The sequence below is a fragment of the Triticum dicoccoides genome, chromosome 7B, assembly GCF_002162155.2.
Source record: "Triticum dicoccoides isolate Atlit2015 ecotype Zavitan chromosome 7B, WEW_v2.0, whole genome shotgun sequence".
In the NCBI taxonomy this organism is placed as follows: Eukaryota; Viridiplantae; Streptophyta; class Magnoliopsida; order Poales; family Poaceae; genus Triticum; species Triticum dicoccoides.
In genome coordinates this window covers 27,795,623-27,806,310 of record NC_041393.1, presented here as the reverse complement: position 1 = coordinate 27,806,310, position 10,688 = coordinate 27,795,623, and positions in this window count along the sequence as shown.

The following is a 10,688-nucleotide window of genomic DNA, read 5'->3' as shown; positions in this document are numbered from 1 at the left end:
TAGTAGTAGGTATTCTACTCCCGGGTTTTGAACCCGAGATTCACCCCACTTGCTTCATGTTGATAGTTTTTGCTCGTTCCTTTAGGTTATTAGCAACCTTTGCGATAGTCCTCGAGGTTCGTGGTATTTCCTTCTTCCAAATACCATGAACTGCTTATGGCAGAAGTTCTTTTGAACCAAAAGATCACAACTAGAGCTCTAGATGAGTTCACGATTCTATGTTGTGATTCTGCCAGTTCTACTTTTCCGCATGGGTTGTCCGGAAGAAATATGTTGAACTCGTTCGACATGCTAATCCATGCATCCACAACTCAGAAAATCATATGTTCTTTTGAGTTGTTCCCCTTTAGTTGTATTCTTACCCGCTTCTACCAATTGATAGTCAGGAGTAGCTGTGCATTCATGTTTATCGATGCCTATTATTCATGTGTTCCGTCAAGCCATTCTATTCCAGAATGACTAGGAGAAATGAACTCCAGTACCTCATCCATATCTAGGATTGGGTTAAAGTAGTCATACTCCGCAGATCAAAATACTAATCCAGTTTTTGTTCTGTTCCACCTTGGAGTGCTACCATCTTTATACCAAGAATATCATGGGAATTGCACACCCTCCTATGAATTCTTGATACAGTGATACTTCTCGCCCTCATTAGTCATTTCTCGGCTCCCGTGTTGTTGCAACCGGAATGCCGAAGATGAACTATGATGTGTGAAATCAATACTCCTAGCAACCCCGTTGCCTGGTAGTTAAAGGACAATAATGTTATTCTTGGCGTGTTGATTTTTGAATCCTCATTCTAAGATAGATTGTGCTACCTAGTCCTTATTTCCTAGTGCACTCTTTGATTGATGAGTTAGGATTTTGTCAAATCCTCGCTCATTTGATCATATCGTCTTTCCCTGAAAAGCAAGATTGTTCTCCAGCTGAGTGACATATCGGTGGTTTGTGATTTTCCGTATATCTTCTCGGAAGTATTACCAGGTTGTCACCTGACCGCTATGTTGAGTTCGTGATCAAGTTGGTTTATTCCTGTAAACCACCCTTTCTCCAAGAATTTGTGTTGGATACCCCTGAGCTAGTTGGTTAAGCTAAACGACAACTTGGAGAGTTGGAAGATAAAAGCTTACCTAACTTAGTTCGTTTCAAAGGGATATCCTGGTGTTGGTGTGTTAGTTGAAGAAAGATGATATCTTCATCGATTGGTCCTTATGATCAGTTATTGGACCTATTGTCTTATAAAAACTTTGATTTGAGTATGGGCTATCGTCAAATCAATTAAGAACCAACGATGTTCGTAATGTTGTCTTACTCTTGGTTGATCCCTCGAGCATACACCATTACATCCTTTGGTCTGACCAATACTATCACTTGTTCACATAATTATGGAACTCCATCTTCATGGAAACCTGGATGAATTGTTGTTGAGTCCATTAGCAACATTTTTATCTTCTCCATGATTTTGTTGAGCATTAAGCTAGTGTTGGAAACTTTTGAAAGCATTTCTTCATGCTAGCCCATGAAGCATATGCTGGATGAAAGAAGTGACCTTCTTAGATTCACGTGCATTTGATGTAAGTTGCCATCATGAATTCGAGAAAGTTTATTTTTTGCCTCCTCCAGAATCATCCCAAGTTAGTCAAGCATATGTGCGAAATATTATGTGGTTTGGAGACTTGCAACCTTCATCCCATATGTATTCCCTAGCACCCCAAGCCACTGATTGATTTGCTCAAGGAAAAGGAATTGGTTGTGTTAATTCTAGATCATGCACAAGACTCCGATATCCTCGATGATGGTTCCCAACCAGAACTCGGTAGTGTTTTGCTGTAAGACTACCATGTGGTCATGCTTGTCTGGGACAACATGTTCACATGTGTGTAGCAGAACCAGCTCATGTTTTGGAGCTTACTATCGTAGTTCATTTCCCGAGAATCTCGCAACGTCATCTCGTCGATTTGTGTTGCAAACTTTCTTTTTTCTTCCTAGACTCGATGAGTCTTGAATATCCTGACACCAACCAGATCTAAATCTCAGGCAGATATGATGGTTGGAACATTTCCCAAGAACTATAATAATGGTCTCTCTGTAACCCGGTAAAGTGGATGTCGTGGCCAACACACCCAGCCGGAAGACCTCTTGTTGTAGTATCTTGATTGAGGAAGTTGGCCACCTCCCCATAAGGATTTCGTAGGATTTACTCCCTAGTTGTCCCTTATGGATTTTTGTGTTCCCGAAGTCCGACCTTTTACTTGATGTTCTAGATATCAAACCATATCTATGATTGGGATATGCTAGTACCTCAAGGAGAACATTAGAAGCGGAGTGCTAAATGTCTCTCGGTCGATCATCCAGATTTTGTTTCCTTGGGCTCGCTAAGGTGAAATCTGAGAAGGTGTTATCTTCGTTTGCATCCGCATCGTCCATCACTATTCATCATGGTGGTATGTTGTGTTGCTAGGATCCTTGACACGGATATTGGTAAAACCTTGATGAATATGGAAATGCTCAAATTCTGGAGAGCACGCGCAAGCGAAATCATCCCTTGCATTGTCTTCGACAAGGTAATCCACATCATCCATCCTAGTTTGAGTATGCCATTCTTCCAAGCTCCCTCAAACGATCCATTATGATTTGCCTTAGGCTGGTATAAAGAGTTTCGATGATCTCTGAATACTAGGTAATTCTTTTTCCCACCTAAGGGGATATGTCTACGAGTCACCTTCCCTAAGGTGCCCTGTTATGGTATCATCGCAACTCAACTCCTCGCTACGTTGACAACTGTTCAACACCTTCTTAAGTGTGGACTTGTTTTCTATCTAGTGAATCCTCGTCATCTGTTCCACTCCATCCCTCTAGATGTGTGCTTTGTGTCTCGGCTTGAGAGATGTTGCTATGTCTCATTCCCTGAGTTGATCCTAAGTTGTTCGACCTTCAATAAGATCGATCCTTTTAGACTTTTTCCCTATCCTCTCTTTGCATGTTGTCTTGAGTTCTCAGAGCAAGACGACGAAACAAGATGGTGATTGAATCAACATTCATTTGAAGTGCAACCTGGCGTGAAGATTGTGTTAGTTTGCGTTCCCCTTCATCTTACCCTACGCTTGAATCTCGAGACGAGATTCTCGTTTAGTGGGGGTGAGTTGTCACATCCCTAGCTTCTGGTTTTCTCTGAGCTAGCTAGTCATGTGTTGCATCATGTTTAAATTCTTTTAAAGTTGAAATGGGGATTGCCTAAACCCTAGCATTAAAGGAATTCACTAGGTTCACCTAAAATATTTTCAGTAAGTCCAAATGGCTTTCAAAAATGTTCATCATTTATGGAAAATACTGTAAACAGTAGCCAGAGGTGATGCACATTTTTCCATGACATATTTGGGCTTTGAATTAAATCATACTCTATTTGAATTTGGACATTTAAATACTATAAAATATTTAAAATGTCCAAATAATCCTAAACTGAAATGTTCGATGTTGGATATATTCCAAACAATGTCCATGAGCAGTTTGGTGATTTTTGAGTGTGCCTAAGTATTTTTAATAAAGCCATCAAGTTTCAGAAGAAATAGAAAAGGGAAATAAAAATAGGAAAAGAACAGCGGCTTACCTGGCTAACTTACCTGTGCGGCCCAGCCCACTGTCCTCTCCTCCTGTCGTCTTCCTCGTGACAGTAGGAGGCCGGGCGTGTGCCCCGTGCGCGCCGCCACGCGCCCCGGCCACCTCCTGCCTGCCTGCTTGCGTGGACGTCGCGGAAGACCTCACCGCAGACGTCTGGATCGAGCCGACGCCGCTCAATTTCCCCTCGCCCTCTTCCTCGCTCTCTCTCTCCCAAAGCCGAACGCTGTCGTAGTCACCGACGCCGTTCGCTGTAGCCACCGTGCTCCTCACGGCCACCCGAAGTGCCCAGGAGATCCGCCTCGATCACCTCTTCCTTCTCGCCGAGAAACGGACCGTGGGAGCCCCTGCAACGCCGCCATCACCACCGTCTTCATCGCCATGGCCGGAGATCACCGTCGCTCGATTCGCAGCAACGAGGACGCCCCCGAGCTCGCCAACCCCTTCGTTCGATCCGCTGTGAGCTTCTGCGTCGATCCCCTCTCTCCCCTGGCTCTTTTCCTCCCGCTAACGCCAATGTCCACCGGAGCGGAGAGCTCACCGCCGCCGTGGTTCCTTGCCGCCGTGGCCAGGGCCACTGCAGCCCGCGCCTGAGCGCGTCACCGTGCTCGGTGAACACCCAGGAGCACGTAGCACCTGCCAGTTTAATCCCTAGTGCCCCGTAGCGTCGACCCCGTCCACACCCGAACTCCGGCCACCGCCGCGAGCTCCGTTCCGGTGAGCTCGGGCCGTCTCAGCCTCTTCCGCTCACACAGGAAGACGCAGAGCTCTTCCATCTATCCGTAGAGCCCCTCCTCCGTCCGTTTGGTCGTCGGAGCAAGAAACCCGAAGGCCTCCGCCGCCTCGGCCTCGCCGGCGACTCAGCGCCGGCGGGATTGACTCGTTTGACCAGGGGTTTGACCTCCCCTGGGTCAATAAGAGGTGGGACCAGAGCCCTGCTAATTTTAGCTTAGTGCTAATTAACTTTTAGTTAACCCACTAAGTCACTAACGTGTGGACCCGCCCCTGTTAGTTATTAGTTAGGTCTAGTTAGTGCTAATTAACCTAGATTAGTACTTAACCTAACACTAACTAACTCGGTTAGTTAGTTGTGTCACTGACCAATGGACCCCACTGGTCAGTTTTGACCTGGTCAACCGCAGTTGACCCGCTGACGTCATAGTGATGCAATGCTGATGCAGTTAACCATTTTCTGGATTTAATTTAATTCTGAAAATTCCAGAAAATGCCCAAAACTTCTAAAATTCATAGAAATTCAACCGTAGCTCCAAATCAAATAATTTATATATGAAAAATGATTATAAAAATTCAATCTATCCATCTGTACCATTTTCATGCATGTTATAACAACTTATGACTACTATTTAGGACAATTCAATTAAATGACATTTAAACCTTCACATATGGAGTTTGAATTTGAATCTTGGATTCAAACCAACTTCATTTAACATGTTGCTAGTTGCATTAGCTCCAACCACAGCATATTGCCATGTCACATTCATGCATCATATTGTTGCATTGCATTGATTGTGTTCTCCCTTGTTTGCCGGTATTTGTCCCCTCTCAGTAGACGACGTTCCGACGATGAGTTCGATGACACCGATGAAGAACTATATTATCTTCAGAAGTTCCAGGCAAGCAAAACCCCCTTGTTCATTCCGATACAATCCCACTCTCTCGCTCCTGCTCTCTTTTACTGCATTAGGACAACAACGAGATTTTTGTTATTTGCTGCGGTAGCTGAACCCCTTATCCTCTGCATGACCTGTCATTGCCACAGTAAATAGATGAAACCCACTAGTATGAGTAGGAGTTGTTTGAGCCCTATTGTGCCTACTCATTCATGCTTGTTTGTCATGCGTGCTACTGCTTAGAGTTGAGTCAGGTCTGATTCATCGGGAATGAATCGGAGGTGTGTAAACATGTCCTACTGTGTGTGAGCTAAGTGTGTGAACACGATTTGGTAAAGGTAGCGGTGAGAGGCCATGTAGGAGTACATGGTGGGTTGTCTCATTGAAACCATCCTCAGGAACTGAGTTCTGTGTTTGTGTTCCATGAACAGTTACTACCACACATTGGGTTCCGGTAACTCGACCCCTCTCGACTTATTAATCAACATGATCTCTGTCCAGGAGTTGCAACTAGTTTCTGGTGTTTGTAGGTAGTGTTAGTAGTCTACCAAGTGGCATATGGTACAGGTGGGCTTGGGACAGACTAGGCATAGTGGCACGGTGTACCAAGTGGCACCCGGATGGTGGGCTTGGGAACCCTCCTCACATCGTTTGGGGCCGTGAGCGACACCCCGGCTGGATCGCCTTGTGGATGGAACCCGAATAGGCGATAAACCTGGATGAGAGACTTGTGTGGTTAGTCCGGTCGTGGCCGACACCCTCGCTGGGCTTCTGCTTGAAGGTTGCCGAGTACATGTCGTGTAAACGGCGGTAAGTGGTGAGAGCGTGTGTGAAGAAGTACACCCCTGCAGGGTTAATATGATCTATTCGAATAGCCGTGTCCGCGGTAAAGGACTTTTGGGTTGCCTGTACAGTTCCTAGACAAGTGAAAGTGGATACTCTAAAATACGCAAGATAAGCGTGAGTGCTATGGATGGCGTTCTCGTAGGGAGACGGGAGCGGATCCATAGTGGTGTATTGATATGGTGAATATGTGGACTCGTGTGCGCCACCTCAAAAGAGTTACTTGCATTCGTAGTTCAGGATAGCCACCGAGTCAAAGCTGGCTTGCTGCAGTTAAATCCCACCACCCCTTTGTTGATACTGATGCATATGTAGATAGATCTGATGTAAGTCTTGCTGGGTACATTTGTACTCACGTTGCTTAATTTATGTTTTTGCAGAGAGACTTCAGTCTCGCAAGTAGTTCCACGTGGACTTCAACGTTTAGCTTGTTACCTCAGCTACGATCTTGTGCCCTCGGCAGGATCTGATAGACAGTCAGGCTTCTCAGCCTTTTTTCTTTTGTAGATGTCTGTACTCAAACATGTTAAGCTTCCGTTTGTGTTTTGACTTGTATGCTCTGAATGTTGGGTCATGAGACCCATGTTTGTAATATCTCACTCCTCAGAGCCTATTGAATAAATACTTGAGTTGTAGAGTCTTGTTGTGATGCCATCTTGTATTTGCACATATCGAGCATATTGTGTGTATGTTATTGAAATGCTTGGTATGTGTGGGATCTGACTATCTAGTTGTTTATCCTTAGTAGCCTCTCTTACCGGGAAATGTCTCCTAGTGTTTCCACTGAGCCATGGTAGCTTGCTACTGCTCCGGAACACTTAGGCTGGCCGGCATGTGTCCTTCTTCGTTCCTGTGTCTGTCCCTTCGGGGAAATGTCACGCGATGAATACCGGAGTCCTGTTAGCCCGCTACAGCCCGGTTCACCGGAGTCCTGCTAGCCCAGTGCTACAGCCTGGATTCACTCGCTGATGACCGACACGTTCGATGTTGGGTCATGGATGCCTGGCCCTGTAAGTTTGTGCCACTTTGGGTTTACGACTAGCCATGTCAGCCCGGGCTCCTTATCATATGGATGCTAGCGACACTATCATATACGTGTGCCAAAAGACGCAAACGGTCCCGGGCAAAGGTAAGGCGACACCCGTGGGGATACCGTGCGTGAGGCCGCAAAGTGATATGAGGTGTTACATGCTAGATCGATGTGGCATTGAGTCGGGGTCCTGACATCTGAGCTGACAGCGGGGGAAACATTTTTTTCATGAAATACAGAGGCCCTTCCGGTGGGTCCCATCTATCAGGTGGAGGAATCATTATTTTGCGTGTAATAAGGAGGCATTTCCTTGTGTGGGCCCCTACTGTCAGCCTCTTCCGATGGTTGTTGTTTGTTGACCATGTTGACCTCGCCGCGCTAAGAGCACAAACGCGGCGGACGAGGGCGAGGCCTAGGAAGAGAAGCACCCGGAGCCGGCGAAGCCACCGTAGCGGATGCCCACGCTGAGGGGAGTATGAGCGCTGACTGGTTGGCTGCAGGGTGAGGCTGACGTCGCTGGAAAATAACAGGATCCATGGGTGGTCAGAGGAATGGCCTGGCGGCAGCACAACCAGCCACGGGAGGAGGGAGCAGGCAGTCCCGCTGGCGCTGGTTTGGGCAGCTGGAGCAGGAAGATTAGAGATTAAAGAAGCACGGCGGCCGTTGGATGGACATCCAACAGTCACTACTGTGTGTTGACCAAGTTGACAAAGCCTTGCGTACGCGTAAAAAAAATTCAGGACAGCGTCATCATCTACCTAGTAGGCCCAGAAGTCAGCCTCCAAATCTGTGGAAAACAGCATACAGCCCATTAGCAATTATTTTTAATAATTTACAGCCCATTTGCTAATTCATAAGGATATTTGAAGCCCATATTCTTTTAATTAGCATTATAGACCATATACTCTGGGCACTGCTAAAAAATTCAACGAAATTTTGCATATTTCGGTGGAGTCCGAACTCTTTTAATCATGAAATTTTGAGTCATGTTAAAAATAATTTTCAAAAAATTATATCAAAATAAAATTCAAAAAACAATTCTCCGCAAAAAAATGAATGAAATTTAGAATCTTAGCTAGCAAGATGCTCGTTCGTTGCACGGAACATGAAGATGCATTTGTATGAGTAGTTTATCTTGTGGGAGAAAAGATGATATTTTAATGTAATTGCCAGTTGGCTTTGGTTTTTATAAGAGTAGAGACGAGAGAAATCCTGAAAAAATTGATATTTTAATGTAATTGCCGGTTGGCTTTGGTTTAAAAATTTACAGCCTATTTCTTACAACTTATAGCCCATTTTCTGGGGAAGCCCATTTCTTACAACTTACATCCCTCCTCGTCTTGAAAGATTTGCAGCCCAGCAGGGCTGTGAAAAGCAAGTAGGCCTCGGTTTTGGTATTCTCCAAAAAAAAGAACTGAGCTAGCCAATTTCAGAAAGAAAAAAATATATCAACTGGGCTCATCATGTGCTTAATAAAAGCGTAAGTGTGGGCTAGATGGGCCACAGCCCCCGCACAACGCGCAGTTGAGCTCCGTCTCTGAAACTAAAAAACAACTAGGGGAGCTGCTGGGTCCCTGGTGTTATCCGCTCATTGTGTAATTTTCTCATTTATTGACTACATTGACAATGGCATGGGACCTAGTTGTCAAACAATTAGGAGGAAGTATTTTTTTGGCTTGTAATAACGAGGCACCTGCTTGCGAAATGCAATGACCCTAGTGGGTCCCTACTGTCAGCCTCTCCACGTACAGTCATCTCCTGATTCCTCTTGGTTGTTGACCATGTTGACAACGCCAGACGACAGCGGGCACAGCAAGCGAACCAAGGCGGAGAACGATGGTGAGGCCTCGGTCGGGAAGGAACAGCAGCCGTGGAAGATGCGGCAGTGTAGTGGCAGGTGGAGGGGAGTACGAGGGCAGCAACATGCAACTCAAGCATACAAATGGTACAAAAGCCCAAGGATTAATTGTTCATCAAACTTTTAGACAAAACCCAGATTGAACATGACAGTAACATCTAACCCAACCACTCTCTTTTGCAGTCACAAACAAATGGATCAGTCTGATCCATAAAATCAACATCCTGTGCAAAAAAATTTATTCCAGGATGACTACAACTTGTTGTAAATAGAAGCCGATCACATTTAGAAGCCCATTTGTCCACCTGAAACTTCTTTTTTTGCTGTAAAACTTAAGCCTCATGGACAATAGTAACCTCGCATTCAACATGAAGAATGTGACAAAGCTTCTGTTTGCCTGGTTGGATGCATATCGTCCCATCGCTATTGTCCTCAAACGAATGTCATGAGAACTGAGAAAATCCTTGTGCTTATTACACCACCTATTGGTTATATGTTTTTCTCCATGTGGTTCTGCCTAAGTAGACATGAAGATTGAAAACAGTTAAGGTCTGAAAAAAGAGTATGTTGAAAGAACGACATCCGAACAGTTAATTCTAGTACAATATATACGGGCTTTCGATGTGCATGAAATCATCACCTCTATGTATAAATTCTCCAGAGATCGAAAGCATCGCAGCAAGCCAATAAGTATGTCCAGATCAAAACTATACATTCTGATATATATGATCTTGACAGAATCTAGCAGCATTGATAGGCTATCAATGGATGAACTCTTCATTGAGCATATAACATAATATTAGTACCCAAAGTGTACTCCAAGATGATATAAAACTTATGCGCACAAATGGAAAATGCAGCATATGATTTCAAATGTGTAGATGATAATATACGGTACCTGAAATAGTGAGGAGCCAAACACCAACTCCTTGTGATTATTAAACGGGTCACGAATTACACCCAAGGTCTCCAGTTTGGGCGCAGAGACGACAGTTATTTGTGAAGGTGTATAACAATTATGAAGGAGCAACCTTTCAAGTGAAGGGGCATCTTCGATGATGAGCTGTTGTCCTTTAAAACAAATTCCAATGCTTTTAAGGTGAGGTGACTTTATTTGGAGACAACTGATACCGATTTCTATTCCCAAAACAATCAGCAAGCGCTCTAGGGCAGGGTAACTGGAGTGGATGATGCTGTGCAGCGAGGCCTCCGACAGATAAACCACCACAAGCGAAAGTTTTTTTTAGCAGTGGGAGTCGAAGCATTTGTACCAGATCGTCTGGTAGATGGCACCGGTCGAAAGTGGTGGTGTGGAGAGAGGAGGAAAACCGCGAGATGGACAACGGTGGTGTGGGCACGAATTCTTGGTGTGTTCGTGGTTTGAAACTTTTGTGGTAATGGTGCAACTCAAACTGCTGGAGTTTTCCGAATTCAAGGGATGCCAGCCAAGCGTCCACCTTGCTTGGTATGGACAACAGGTAGCGTGTCAGGATGCAAAGGCATTGAATGGGGCCCTGCTGGTGAGAAGATACGATGGCTCTGAGGAGATCAAATTTAGGAAGGACAGATATCTGACGATAGTCGAGATTGAGGGGTGCGGTGCGCCATAGAGGGCGCCACCGAGTTGAGAGGACTTGTGTGCGGCAGCAATCCTTGGTGGGCAGAAGCGAGATGATCTCCTGAAGGATGACATCCGGGAGATCACTGATGC